The sequence below is a fragment of the Kogia breviceps genome, chromosome 14, assembly GCF_026419965.1.
Source record: "Kogia breviceps isolate mKogBre1 chromosome 14, mKogBre1 haplotype 1, whole genome shotgun sequence".
Lineage (NCBI taxonomy): Eukaryota > Metazoa > Chordata > Mammalia > Artiodactyla > Physeteridae > Kogia > Kogia breviceps.
Window position 1 is genome coordinate 29,373,340 of NC_081323.1, and position 12,570 is coordinate 29,385,909.

Genomic DNA, 12,570 nt, shown 5'->3' on the forward strand with positions numbered 1-12,570 from the left:
TAGGGACTGGCTTTTTCTGCAGAATGGGGGTGCAGAGGTCGGGGTGGGGGGCAGGCTGGAGGAGATCCCCCAAACCTCTTCCAGCTCTTGGAGGCTCTAGTTCATTTCTAGCAAGGACAACAGAGCATAAGCAGTACAAAAACGGTACGGACCCTTGGTGCCCCGGAGGCGAGATTCGTTGTCAGCTTCCCCCTTTTCTCGGGAAATGGAGTCGAGGTTGCCTGGTGCAGGGCAAGGGTGAGATCTGCAGAGTTGGTTTTGCTTGCAAGTCATGAGTCGGGCAGGAGGAGTCCTGCAGAGGCAGGTGAACCAGGTTCTGGTTCTCCAGGCAAGTTGCAAACCAGCCGGACTTGTTCCTGCCGTGGAGGAGGGGAGAGCTGGCAGTCCCCGGGAGGCACCCTGCAGCTGGGAGATGGTACTTCCACACCCTGCGTCTCTGGAGAATTTCCCCCTTCGCTGTGGAAAATTCTCGTGCCTTCCATTTCCTCTCCTTCCGACCAAAACGATGGAGGCAGACCAGGTGGTCCTCGCCGTGGCATATTCTGTGATTCCCCTTGATCTCCGCGTGAACAGCCTTGGTGGTTTCATTTTTTTCCCCCATAAACTAGACAAACGCACAATGATCTTCGATTAGAGATTTTCTGCTCCATGTTCAGGGTAGTTGCAAACTCCGTGGAACTTTTAGCCAGAGGATCTCTCTTTACCCTTAACATCTCCTTTAAGGTTTTCAAATTTAAGAATGACTGTAAGTGTGCCACCTTACCTTTTTTTTTCCAGGTTAATGTCAGTTATTCTTGAATGCTATGTTGGTTAACACTGAATTTATGAATTTTAAAAGGCGTTTTACTTGGTTTTTTTAAAGTGGGAATCAGAAATGTCAAGATTGTCTTTATTTAACGATGTATATGGTGGTTACCACGTGCCAGCCACTGTTCTAAGAGCATTACAGCTGCCAACTCATTGAATCTCCTAATTACCCTATAAAGGAAAGCTCCATCATGACCCTCATTCTGCTGATGTGGGACCCATGTGACGTGGGGAAAAAAAAGCCAGCCTGAGGAGGCTGTGGCTCCTGTGCTGGGGTCTCTCATTGATTGTCTGGAAGCGTGGAGCAGTGACTTTGCTTTAATCGCTCCGTTTTGCCCAGCAGAGAAGTCAGGAGAGCCAGATGACGGGGGCAGGGTATGACGAGGGACGCTCTGAGTTGCTTCCAAAGTGAAGGCAGAGCAGAGCTGTGGTCACAGGGAAACAGCAGGTCAGCCTGGCACAGAGCAGCCCAAAGGGCAGACGAGAGGAAGAAGCAGCAGTACGGGTAGCAGAGTCGTCTCAAGTGAGACCCCTGTAGAGGGGAGAAGCAATTGCCCACCCATCCCCCATACCTGGGCTGGGCATGTTCTGGTGGCTGCGTCACGGTCATCTTCCTTCGTGGCATCGTCCTCGGTGAGGGTGCGTGTGAGCTGTGACCTAACCTCACCTGCCCCAGACACAGTCATCAGGAAGTGTCTGGGCTTCCTTAGCTCGTGGAATGAGAGGTTAAGTGCCAAGCTGGCGCCCTAGGTTAGGATGCTGTTCCCCACCTGCGGTGGCTTTTGGTTGTTCGTCTGTGGTTAATATTGAGATGAGCTGGAGATCTTTAAACCTTTCCTGGTGTCATGAACCCCTTCTCAGGATGTTTTAAATGGATGATATAAAATATGTAGGCTGACAGGGGAAACAGTTGTTTTGGGATACAAGGATCAGATTTTTAACATGTGTGATTTCATAGCATAGGTACTTCTTTACTGACACGTTAAAAAGCCAAGTGAGGCTGTGGGTCTAGGAACTGCTGTCGTCTGGAAGCAGAGATGAGCGCACATGGTACTTCTGCACCGACAGTGAAAACAGCTAGGGCTGCTGCTGGTGACAGAGTCTCAGGGGCTGAGAGAACTACTGAGATTTGTTGCCTGCATCCCAAATGGGAGGAAAGTAATTTCAGAACCAGGTTGGTGAAAGTAAAGATGTCCCATTTGTCCATCCAGTGGTCAGCTCCTACCTGCTGTCCCCTGCAGGGACGCCTGTGGGCTTTGGGGACACCATGCTCCCCGTTTCCTCTCACCTCAGCTGCCACCGCTTCTAGTGTCCTGGCTGGTTCCTCCTGGTCTCCCTGCCCTCCTGACCCTGGAGTACCCAGAGGCCTCTGCCCTGTCCCCTCGTCTCCCTGAGTAAGTGCCTTACTGTCCACATCAGTAAAATGGGGGTAATAGCGGAGCTTTACCTCCGAGTTTTTAGGAAGATTGAGTCAATAGCTGTAAAGGACTTATTATTAGCACAGTGTTGGCACGTGGTAAGTACAATATGTTGTCTACAGAGAGATCTCTAGAGCAACTTCGTGTGCGCTCTCATCCAGGCTTGTGGCTTTGATCCTATCTATATGTTGGTGATTCCGGTCCTCTCTTGGAATCCAGATGTTTGCATCCAGCTGCCCACTCAGGCTGACCTTTGGCATCTCAAACTTACAAAGACAGAGACTGAGCCCTCGGTTTCCCTTCACAAACCTGCTTCTTCCCTGGTCTTCCCCATCCCAGTAACCTGCCTCCAGGTGTTTGGGCCTTCCATCAACCCTGTTACCCCTTCTCTCATAACCGCCTTCCCCTCCCCCTCCAGATCCTTGCAGCTCTACCCGTAAGACAGACCCAGGGTCGGACCACCCCTCACCACCACTGCTGTAGACCCCTGCCTGGTGCCTCTGCTTCATCATCACCGACCCACCTTCTCTGGGCTGTTACCTAAGCAGCAGAGAGGATGCTCTGACTTTAGTTCCTCTGAATCCAAGTCACAGCACTCCCGTTCAAAGCCCTTTAGTAGTTTTCCATTTAAAACCAAAATCCTTCAGCCCTATGGGATCTGACCCCTCCCCGTCCTCACCGGCTCTTCTTACAGTGTCTTCCCCTCCATCTGTCTGCTCCAGCACCCCAGCTGCTGGCCAAGCAGGCTCCTCCCCTCCGGCCTTTGCACCTACGGTTCCCTCTGCCTGGAATGCCTTTCCTCCAGGAAGCAATCACCCATGGACCTTTCCTTTCTTCTGTCCCCTTAGCTGGCTTTATCTTTTTAAAAAAAAAAAATAAATTTAGGGCTTCCCTGGTGGCGCAGTGGTTGAATCCGCCTGCCAATGTAGGGGACACGGGTTCGTGCCCCGGTCTGGGAAGATCCCACATGCTGCAGAGCGGCTGGGCCCGTCAGCCATGGCTGCTGAGCCTGCGCGTCCGGAGCCTGTGCTCCGCAATGGGAGAGGCCACAACAGTGAGAGGCCCGCGTACCACAAAAAAAAAAAAAAAATTATTTATTTTAGGCTGTGTTGGGTCCTCATTGCTGAGCATGAGCTTTCTCTAGTTGTGGTGAGCGGGGGCTACTCTTTGTTGCAGTGCATGGGCTTCTCATTGCAGTGGCTTCTCTCGTTGTAGAGCACAGGCTCTAGGCGCATAGATTTCAGTAGTTGCGGCACGTGGGCTCAGTAGTTGTGACTCACGGGCTCTAGAGCACAGGCTCAGTAGTTGTGGCGCATGGGCTTAGTTTTCCGCGGCACATGGGATCTTCCCAGACCAGGGCTCGAACCCGTGTCCCCTGCATCGGCAGGCGGAGTCTCAACCACTGAGCCACCAGGGAAGCCCCTGGCTTTATCTTAATTTGTGGAACTTGTACAGACCTGACATAGATTCACTTGCCTAATCATGTGTCTTCTGACTCCCAGCACTAGAAAGTAAGCTCTGTGAGAGCAGGGATTTGGTCTCTGTTCAGTGCTGTGTTTTCAGTGCCCAGAATGTTGTCTGGCATATGGCATACACTCAGTAAATGTTTGGTGAATGGACAAATGACAGATGCCAGCCCCTTGGAGATTCTAAAAGTATTCAAGCATCAGAAGCCTCTTGCAGAAACAAGACGTCACACTCGTAAAGCAATTAGGGGATCCCAGCTAGTGTGTAAAAAAATAAAAAGTTGAAGATGCGTGATAGGCCTTAAGCTTCCTCCCTAGCAAAGCAGAGGGAGGGCCCAGAACCCCTTCCCCCTATGTTCCAGCCATGCTTCCTCCGTCAGTTCTGAGTTACAGGCTGTTGTAATGTTTACCAATAAGGGAGCAGCTGATTAGCTCTGCCCCAGGCCCTCTGCTGGTATTTTACTGGAGAGAAACTGGGAAGCCAGGAGGAGGATGACGGGTTTCTTGTCGATGCTCTCTCCAAATGCTGCAGCTTATTTCCTCTTTCTCCCCACGCCTTTCCCCCAAAGAAAATAAAGGCTTTTTACTTTCCCCTCCTTCCCCCGTGATTTCCCAATCCCTTTTCAGTTGGCGGAAGGGTGTCTCTGGGCAGGCACGTCACCAGTGCTCCACCCACATCCCCAACTGGACTCGTCACCTCTGGACTGAGGCCCATCTCTAAAGATCCCTTTGTCCTCAGGTAGAAAGAGGGATCCAGCAAAACAACTTCACAAAACGAGGCTCCGGCTGGGTGTGCAGGCCCCCTGGGGATCCCGGCTGGACCAGGTCATGATGGCTGTCGCTGCCCCTCTGTACCGTCTTATCCTCCTTTACCCACCTCATTCCTGCTGTCGCCTCACTGGGACACTCCAGCCTAAGTGGATGGCTGGGGGTGCCCAGGTGCCTGAAACTCCACCCCCCAGTTCAGACACACAGGACTCAAAACTCCCTTGGCCAGCCCTGCCCAATGCCACGAGGTAGCAGTCGTTCCCCACCACTGGCCACTTCTGGAAGGGTCTGTGTCCTTGGGGAAGTTGCAAGCTTCTTAGCAGCTGTGCAACAGCATTGGTAGCAAAACCACAAGACACTCAGACTGCCCGCCCCTGGTACAGCCCTTCACTTCTTCACTTGGCTAGAAGTTGGAACACGAGATTGGAAGAGGAGAGTGGTGGCTTACAGTCTGGGGAAGAGGCACAACCAGGGCATGTTAGCTGCCCTGTGGCTTCTGAATGAAACCCTCTTGCATTTAGTGCTGCATTTCAGAAAGTCCCACCAGAGTAAAACAAGATGAAGAAAAAGCACACACATCAGTTCGCAGTTAGATGAGTTGTCACAAAGTAAACACAGCACAGCACCCAGATCAAGACACAGAACATTCTCAGTGCCCCCCAGGGGCTCCCTTCTAAACACTGCATGGCAAGGTAACCACCTTCTATTGCCATCGATTAGTTTTGCCTGTTTTTGAACTTTATATGACTGGAATCCTACAGCATGTATTCCGTTCTGTGACTACAACACAAGTTGTGTATCCATTCTACTGTTGATGGATATTTGCGTTGTTGCCAGCGTGGGACTATTTTGAATAATGCTGCGGTGAACATTCTTGTGCATGTCTTTTGGGGAACATATGTGACATAGCTTCAGTTAGGGGTATGGGAGTGAATTGTTGGGTTGTAGGATGCTTATATATTCAACATTAATAAATGGTGCCCAAGAGTTTTCCAAAGTCATTTTGTCAATTTGCACTTCCACCAACAGTGTGTGGGAGTTCTGAATGCTCTGTTCTCATCTGTACTTGCTATCGGCTACTTTTTCAATCTAGCCATTTGGATGGATGTGTGGGTGTAGAGCTTCTGAAACCATGACAGATGAAGGCAGGTGTGATTACCTGTATGTTGTGACCCAGTGCTTATCTCAGTGCTCTGGGAGTCAGGAACTGGGGACTCTCCAGTTTTTCTGTTTTGTTTTGTTTTTTATTTTATTTCTGGCTGCGTTGGGTCTTCGTTGCTGCGCGCGGGCTTTCTCTAGTTGAGGCGAGCAGGGGCTACTCTTCGTTGTGGTGCATGGGCTTCTCATTGCGTTGGCCTCTCTTGTTGAGGAGAACGGGCTCTAGGCACTCTAGGCACGTGGGCTCAGTAGTTATGACACACGGGCTCAGTAGTCGTGGCTCACGGGCTCTAGAGCGCAGGATCAGTAGTTGTGGCGCACGGGCTTAGTTGCTCCGCGGCATGTGGGATCTTCCTGGATCAGGGCTCGAACCCGTGTCCCCTGCACTGGCAGGCGGATTCTTAACCACTGCGCCACCAGGGAAGCCCTGACTCTCCAGTTTTAACAGAGCATCCTTTTACCATTTTCATATGTCTAGATTCAAGGCTAAAGTCCTGGGGAGTTCTGAGCTGACAGCCAATTCATTGGGTAATATTTATGAAACCTGTGAAGTTATGGAAAGGATTATTTGGAGGAGGGGAATGAAAGAGACAATAATCCAGAAATAATGAGAAAAAATATGTACCTTTTATTATTTCTATTTCTGCTTATGAATCTTAGATCATAAACTTGCAGCAGAAAAAAACTGCCAACAACATTCTCTCCATCTCTTAGCTTCTTTTCCTTTACTTTGCTCAGTACTTACTTACATGCAGAAATATTTAACATCGCATGAATTGATTTGACCAAGGCCATTGGTTGCATCATAACTAAGAACCGAATGTGCCCAAATCTGATACAGCTACTATGGGCGTTTAAATTCTTCTTTTAAACTCAGAATACATCTGCCTCCAATACAGCTTCCCATATTTAATAACTACATGTCCTCAACATCAGTAACTTCAAACACAGAATTTAATGTGACTTCATATTATTCCTTTCCATTTATTTTCTCTTGAAACGTCACATACAGAGTGACTATTCTTCTCTGATTTATGGCTACTTCTGCTCCTCTGAAGATCTTGGAGAATGTATTCATGAGGTCATTTGGAAGCAAGTTCAAGTCATTGGATGCAAAACTCGCTTTGCATTTTGTCTCCTTGCATAGTGTCTGTGTCGTGTGCAATGTTAGCCAGCAGAACGAATATTTTCCTCTTTTGCCATATCTGGAAACCTGCCTGTTCCTCAGGCCATTCATTCAGATGCTGTGGCATCTGAGGGCAGGCTACGCCTAGAACCAGCCACACCTTTCAAAAAGGTTGGTTTGCTTCCTGCAGCAGACACAGGAGGCTCACAATAATCATTTGCTACAGAATATTAGGTATGTCTTTCAGTATCTTAGGTCCCTTCTAAAAAATATTTGCTGTCATCAAAGTTTATGGCCTTGTCTTACACATGATCTATTGCTAAGAATTGTTAATGCACATTTCCACTAATTCTAATTTGTCAGTGCTTGCCTGTTCACATTCTTTCTCAAAGACTATCTGATGGCAAACAGGATAGAGAAGCTCTTTGACCTGGGTTGAAAACAGTTGAAACTGCATTTGTCTGAAACACCCCGAGGGATACCATAGACTTTCCTTCAGTGGAAGCAGGACAGGTGGGGTGCTTTGGAGGGACATAGCTCTGTTCATAATTAGCAGTAACCGTTTTGCAGTAAGACATTTACCTATCACGCTCATTGAGGATATTCTTTTTTTAAAAATATTTTATTTATTTATTTATTTGGCTGTGTCGGGTCTTAGTTGCGGCATGCAGATTTTTCGATGACACATGTGGGATCTTTTGTTGCGGTGCATGGGCTTCTCTCTAGTTGTGGCGTGTGGGTTCCAGAGCACATGGGCTCTGTAGTTGAGGCGGCGAGCTCAGTAGTTGTGGTGCGCCGTCTTAATTGCCCCGCGGCATGTGGGATCTTAGTTCCCTGACCGGGGACCTAACCTGCATACCCTGCATTGGAAGGAGGATTCTTTACCACTGGGCCACCAGGGAAGTCCCGAGGATATTCTGCTATGACTACCTTGATCAATTTGCCCCCAGTTCCTTAAGGTGTTTCCTGATTTCAAGGCACCACGAGTGTTTGCAACAGTGTGTCAAGGAATTCTATGAGGATTGCTCACACTGTTACCAATGTAACAATTAAGTTCAATTTACAGAAAATATTTCTTCAGTGGGTGCTATTTGCCAAAATACCTATAACTCTTCAGGGGAGCCTGAAGAGTTACCCAACCTAAGGGAGAAAGAATTGTAAACGAGTATTGTATAATGGAATGAGGATGTAATAGGGGACTAAGCCAGATGTCCTGGGGACCTCGGGGACGATGCAGGTAATTCCAGGTAGGAGGTGGTTTTAGGAAAGATGAGACTCAGCCTTAAAGAATGAGGTGAGCAAATTAAGTACAAGTTCCCCAAACAGTTGTTTTGCCCATCTTGATTGGAGATATTGGGGAAGGTTTTTAAAAAGAACATGTAGGGCTTCCCTGGTGGCGCAGTGGTTGAGAGTCCGCCTGCCGATGCGGGGGACACGGGTTCGTGCCCCGGTCTGGGAGGATCCCGCGTGCTGCGGAGCGGCTGGGCCCGTGAGCCGTGGCCGCTGAGCCTGCGCGTCCGGAGCCTGTGCCCCGCAACGGGAGAGGCCACAACAGTGAGAGGCCCACGTACTGCAAAAATAAATAAATAAATAAAAATTAAATAAATAAATAAATAAAAAGAACATGTAGGATTTCTTTTTAAAAAAATTTTTTATTGGAGTATAGTTGATTTTAAATGTTATGTTAATTTCTGCTATATAGCAAAGTGAATCAGTTATACATATATCCACTCTTTTTTAAAATTCTTTTCCCATATGGGTCATTACATAGTGTTGAGAAGAGTTCCCTGTGCTATACAGTAAGTAGGTCCTTATTAGTTATCTATTTTACATATAGTAGTGTGTATAAGGATTTCTTTTTTGATTAGCAAAGTAGAACATGTACACTGTGGAGAAAGCACAGTGCAAAAAATAAAAATAAGTATTACCATGAACTACCGCCTGAGATAGAGCCACTTCTGATTGCTTGTTGGTTATTTTATTTCTTTGCCTGGGTGTGTATCCTGCCAGTGTTTTCTGTGCATCCAAGTGGTAGATCGTGCATGATTTTCGCTGACTTACAAGGGTGTTTTGGATCATCCTGGAAGTGCACAGTGTGTCCTAGAAGTTGATTCCATCGTTGTCGGGGGGCTGGCGTCCCTGCCCACACTGTACTTGGGCACACAATTTTGACAGTGGCATCCTTTGGAGTTGGATCTATCTCGGCCTTTACAGACCCTGGCTGGCTGCTACATTGGTAGTTGACTCTGCTGCAAAACATCTGCTCGGTTAGATGCAGTGCTGATTTAGTCCGGCTCAGAGACGACAGCGGTGCGACCCAAAGGAGAGCTGCCTTTCCGTGAAACCCCGCACTGGCCGCAGCCCGGGTTCCAGGGTCAGCGGGCGAGACCCAGCCGGCCTGGCTCCTGCTCCTGTTTTCAGCTCCAAGGGTTCCCAGGACAACAGGTTCTTTGTTCCTTTCTTAGTTTTACAGGAACGAGTGGAGGCCCCTGCCAGCTCTGGCCCATATCTGCCCTTTTTCATCTCTCACTGGAGAGATGACGGCAGGAAGTTTATAAGCAAAAAAAGTCACCAAATCCTTCTCCTCTCGTGAAAATGGCAGGGCCTCCTCCCCGAAGGGGAAATGTTCCCTTTTCTGTGCTGTTCTCTCCAACTGGTCCTCAGTAGATGGAGCCTTTTCACAAAAGTTCTCCTACCACGTGCTTTTAGAAATCTTTTTGAGGAAGTTGAGGCCTCCTCCCCCAGAAAGCAGCAGCCCTTGAGGAATAAAGCCTGTGACCCAAAATCTGTTCATCTTTTTCCTTGCAGAGTTTAAGGGTACAAAAAGGCCTTGAGGAATGAAAATATCCATTTTCGTGGTATAGGGAAACTGCACAAGTCAGGACTGAGCCCAGTTCTATCAATTTCTAGCGTTTTGACCTCAAAGAAGGAAACAAACTATTCAATAGATGGCCTCTAATTTCCCTGGCAACACAGGCAGTGGTCCTTGCAAGAATATCCCATCTCCCAGGACGCTGCCCGTCACTTTTCCCATCTCGGGTTAGGGGGAGTCAGAGTTTCCTCCACTCACCTGGCTGTTTCTCTGCTATAAACCAAGAAAGGAGCCGTGTGTAGCCATAATGAACTAGGACCCCCTTCTCCTCCAGACTGAAACACTACAGAGGAGGGGTTTTATTCAGCTTTGCAAATTCTAAAGAAATGTTTACACAATTGAAAGTGTTAGGAAGTCATTGGACAGCAACTGCTAGGTGTTTCTGAAATGATTTTCTGGGAAATTTTTGTTTGCTGTATATATGTATATGTGTGTGTATTTAGCAAAATTTGGAATTGGTCCTTTTGCCAGAAATTTTTATTAGATGGATCTCTTTGGGATGAGCTGTTGTTTTCTCTGTCTCTCTACAGAGGAGTCTTTTTCTGCTAACATTTTTCTAGAACCTATCGATGTTCTGATTCATCTCCCACCAAGCCTGGCATCTTGGCCACTTCTTGGTATTTGGGGTGTGTTTGGATTCCTTTTGATACATCGGCAAGGATCTACTGCTCCAAGAGCAAAGCCAGGGTGGACGCAGGGCTCCGACTTCTGTCTGGTCCTTAATTCTGAAGACAGCCCTGCACTGGCCTCTTGTAGCTGGAAGGCTGAGCCCTCTGGAGGGCCGTGTCTGGGTGCATCTTCCTTGCCATTGCAGCTGGTTGAGGTGACATCATGTGAAGAGGTTCTGTTAGGCTGGGGGGCAGCTGAAGGCTCAACACGGGCAGAACGAGGAAGGGAGGCTCCCCAAGAGCGAGGATATGCCTGGAAATTTCGACACAAAAACATCAGGAGAGGTAGCTTCCCATCCTTACTTTTTTCCATCTGGAGGTTGAGGATGGCAAGTACCAGAGTCCAGGCTGGGACTCGACCCTGATGATGGATGGACAGCACCCCAGCTAGAGGCACCTGCTGGGAGCCATCCTCAAGAAGGCTCACATTTTTTTTTTTTTTTTTTTGGCCATACCGCGTGGCTTGCGGGATCTTAGTTCCCCGACCAGGGATGGAACCCGGGCCCCCTGCTGTAGAAGCACAGAGTCCTAACCACTGGGCCACCACAGAATTCCCTGTAGAATAGTCTTTGAATAGTCTAGAGTGAAAAGACCTTGCCTTGTTTCTTTTTCTGAATGTCTAAAAATTAGGAGAGAATAAGAGACATCCTGGAAACTACTGAACAGAATCTACTTGTAGTTCTCAAGATGTTCCAGGCTCTTCTACTCAGCTCATTTCGGATTTTGTTTGTTTTAGTAGCAGATTCCTTTTTTCAACAAGAATCCGTCTCTAGAGATGGGGAAACTGAGGCTGGAGGACATGCAGTAATGGGCCCAAGCCTCACGGTTAAAAAGAGTCAACTGAGGCTTTGATCCAGGTCTGACTACAAATGCTCTTCCCCCGAAACCACTGAAGATCATGAGGCTCATCGGACCCTAGGATCGGGGTCCACATGCCTTCCAAAACATTGCATCTTGATATTGCCTCGTTCACATGTGCGGGAAGTGGGTGGGTTTGATTCTGGGTAAATGAGAATCCATTGATAAATGAATGGTACATCCCCAGGAGGTGTGTGCATGAGGTTCCCACTTTGGGTTTTTCCTTTCCTTCACCAAAGGTAGCTTTCCCGCCAGGAGGACCTCCAATGCCTCCTGTGCTCAACCAGCTGGGGCATATCCGGCCACTTTGGTTGGAATTCTAAGTCTCATCCCCAGTGGTGGGGACGGCATTCTGGATATGGGGGCCTTGATTGGAGAGCTTAGCACCAATGCCCTTTGTCTGGCAGGCGTGGAAGTACAATTCTAGACCAAAACTCAGCAATGACTTTTACACCCAAAGCCTACCCCTTGCTGCTCAATGGGAGGCTGGAGGGGGTGTCCATGAGGGAAACACATGAGCAGTGAGGACAGAGCTGCTAAAAGTTTGGATTTGTCGCCCTGGAAGGATCTGGGCTGCTTCTTTTCTCTCCCCAGACCCTGAGATGGCCAGAGGCCAGGGGGCTTTTGCTGGCTGTGGTGATTTTTGCCACTGTAGGGGAGGAGAACTTTCCTTTTTACCCTCTAGCTTCTGTAGTTGATCTAGTAATTAAATTGACTTAAGACCTTAACAGGAGAAAAACAAATTTTGTAGTAAAGGGGCCCTAAAGGTGTGAAACTCAAAGACGGTCAGGCAAACAAGGCTTCTGTGCCATCCTGAGCTAAGAAAGGGCTCGGGATCTCCTTCAAAGAGAAGACAGTTCACAGGAAGGTGAGAGGAGCAGGTGTTGGTAAACAGGTGTCTGTGATGCAGAGAAGTCTTTCTGTTATGAAAGGTCACCTTTGCCAGTAACTCTCTTCCTGGCCAGGCCTCTATCCAAGTTCTTTCAAGCAGTTAAGGGGAAGGTAGCTCTCTCTGAGTCAGTTGGGCTGAGTCTTCAACTTGAAACAATCCCCTTGCCAAAGTGGCGTATTTTGGGGTGGCATATTCTGCTTCCCCTCCCCACCCATTTCCTGGTAAACACAGAGACAAGAACCCTTTGTCTACTGAGACAGGAACCAGTGGCCAGATTCTGTTGTCGGGGCCTGGCTGAGGACAGGCCTGAGTCAGAGGATGTGCAGTGGGGACTCAGGCAGAAGCTATGGAGACCCAGGGTCCCCCACTTCTCTTTGCCCACTGAGCTTCTCCCCTTTCTCCCTCACAAGGAATCAACCTCCTGCCCCATCCCTGTCATGCCCAGAGCAGGCATTTATTTCACGCCTGCCCAGGATTAGGCCTGAGTATGGCCAAGGGATGAAGTCAGGCTAGAAAGAGATATGTGTGATACAGAGT

General features: G+C 48.5%; 1 protein-coding gene across 6 annotated transcripts in view; it reads left to right on the forward strand.

Moving 5' to 3' along the window:
* Positions 1-12,570, forward strand: part of RIN2 (Ras and Rab interactor 2) — a 229,177-nt gene that overhangs the window by 162,889 nt on the left and 53,718 nt on the right. The gene's annotated exons all lie outside the window — the stretch shown is intronic.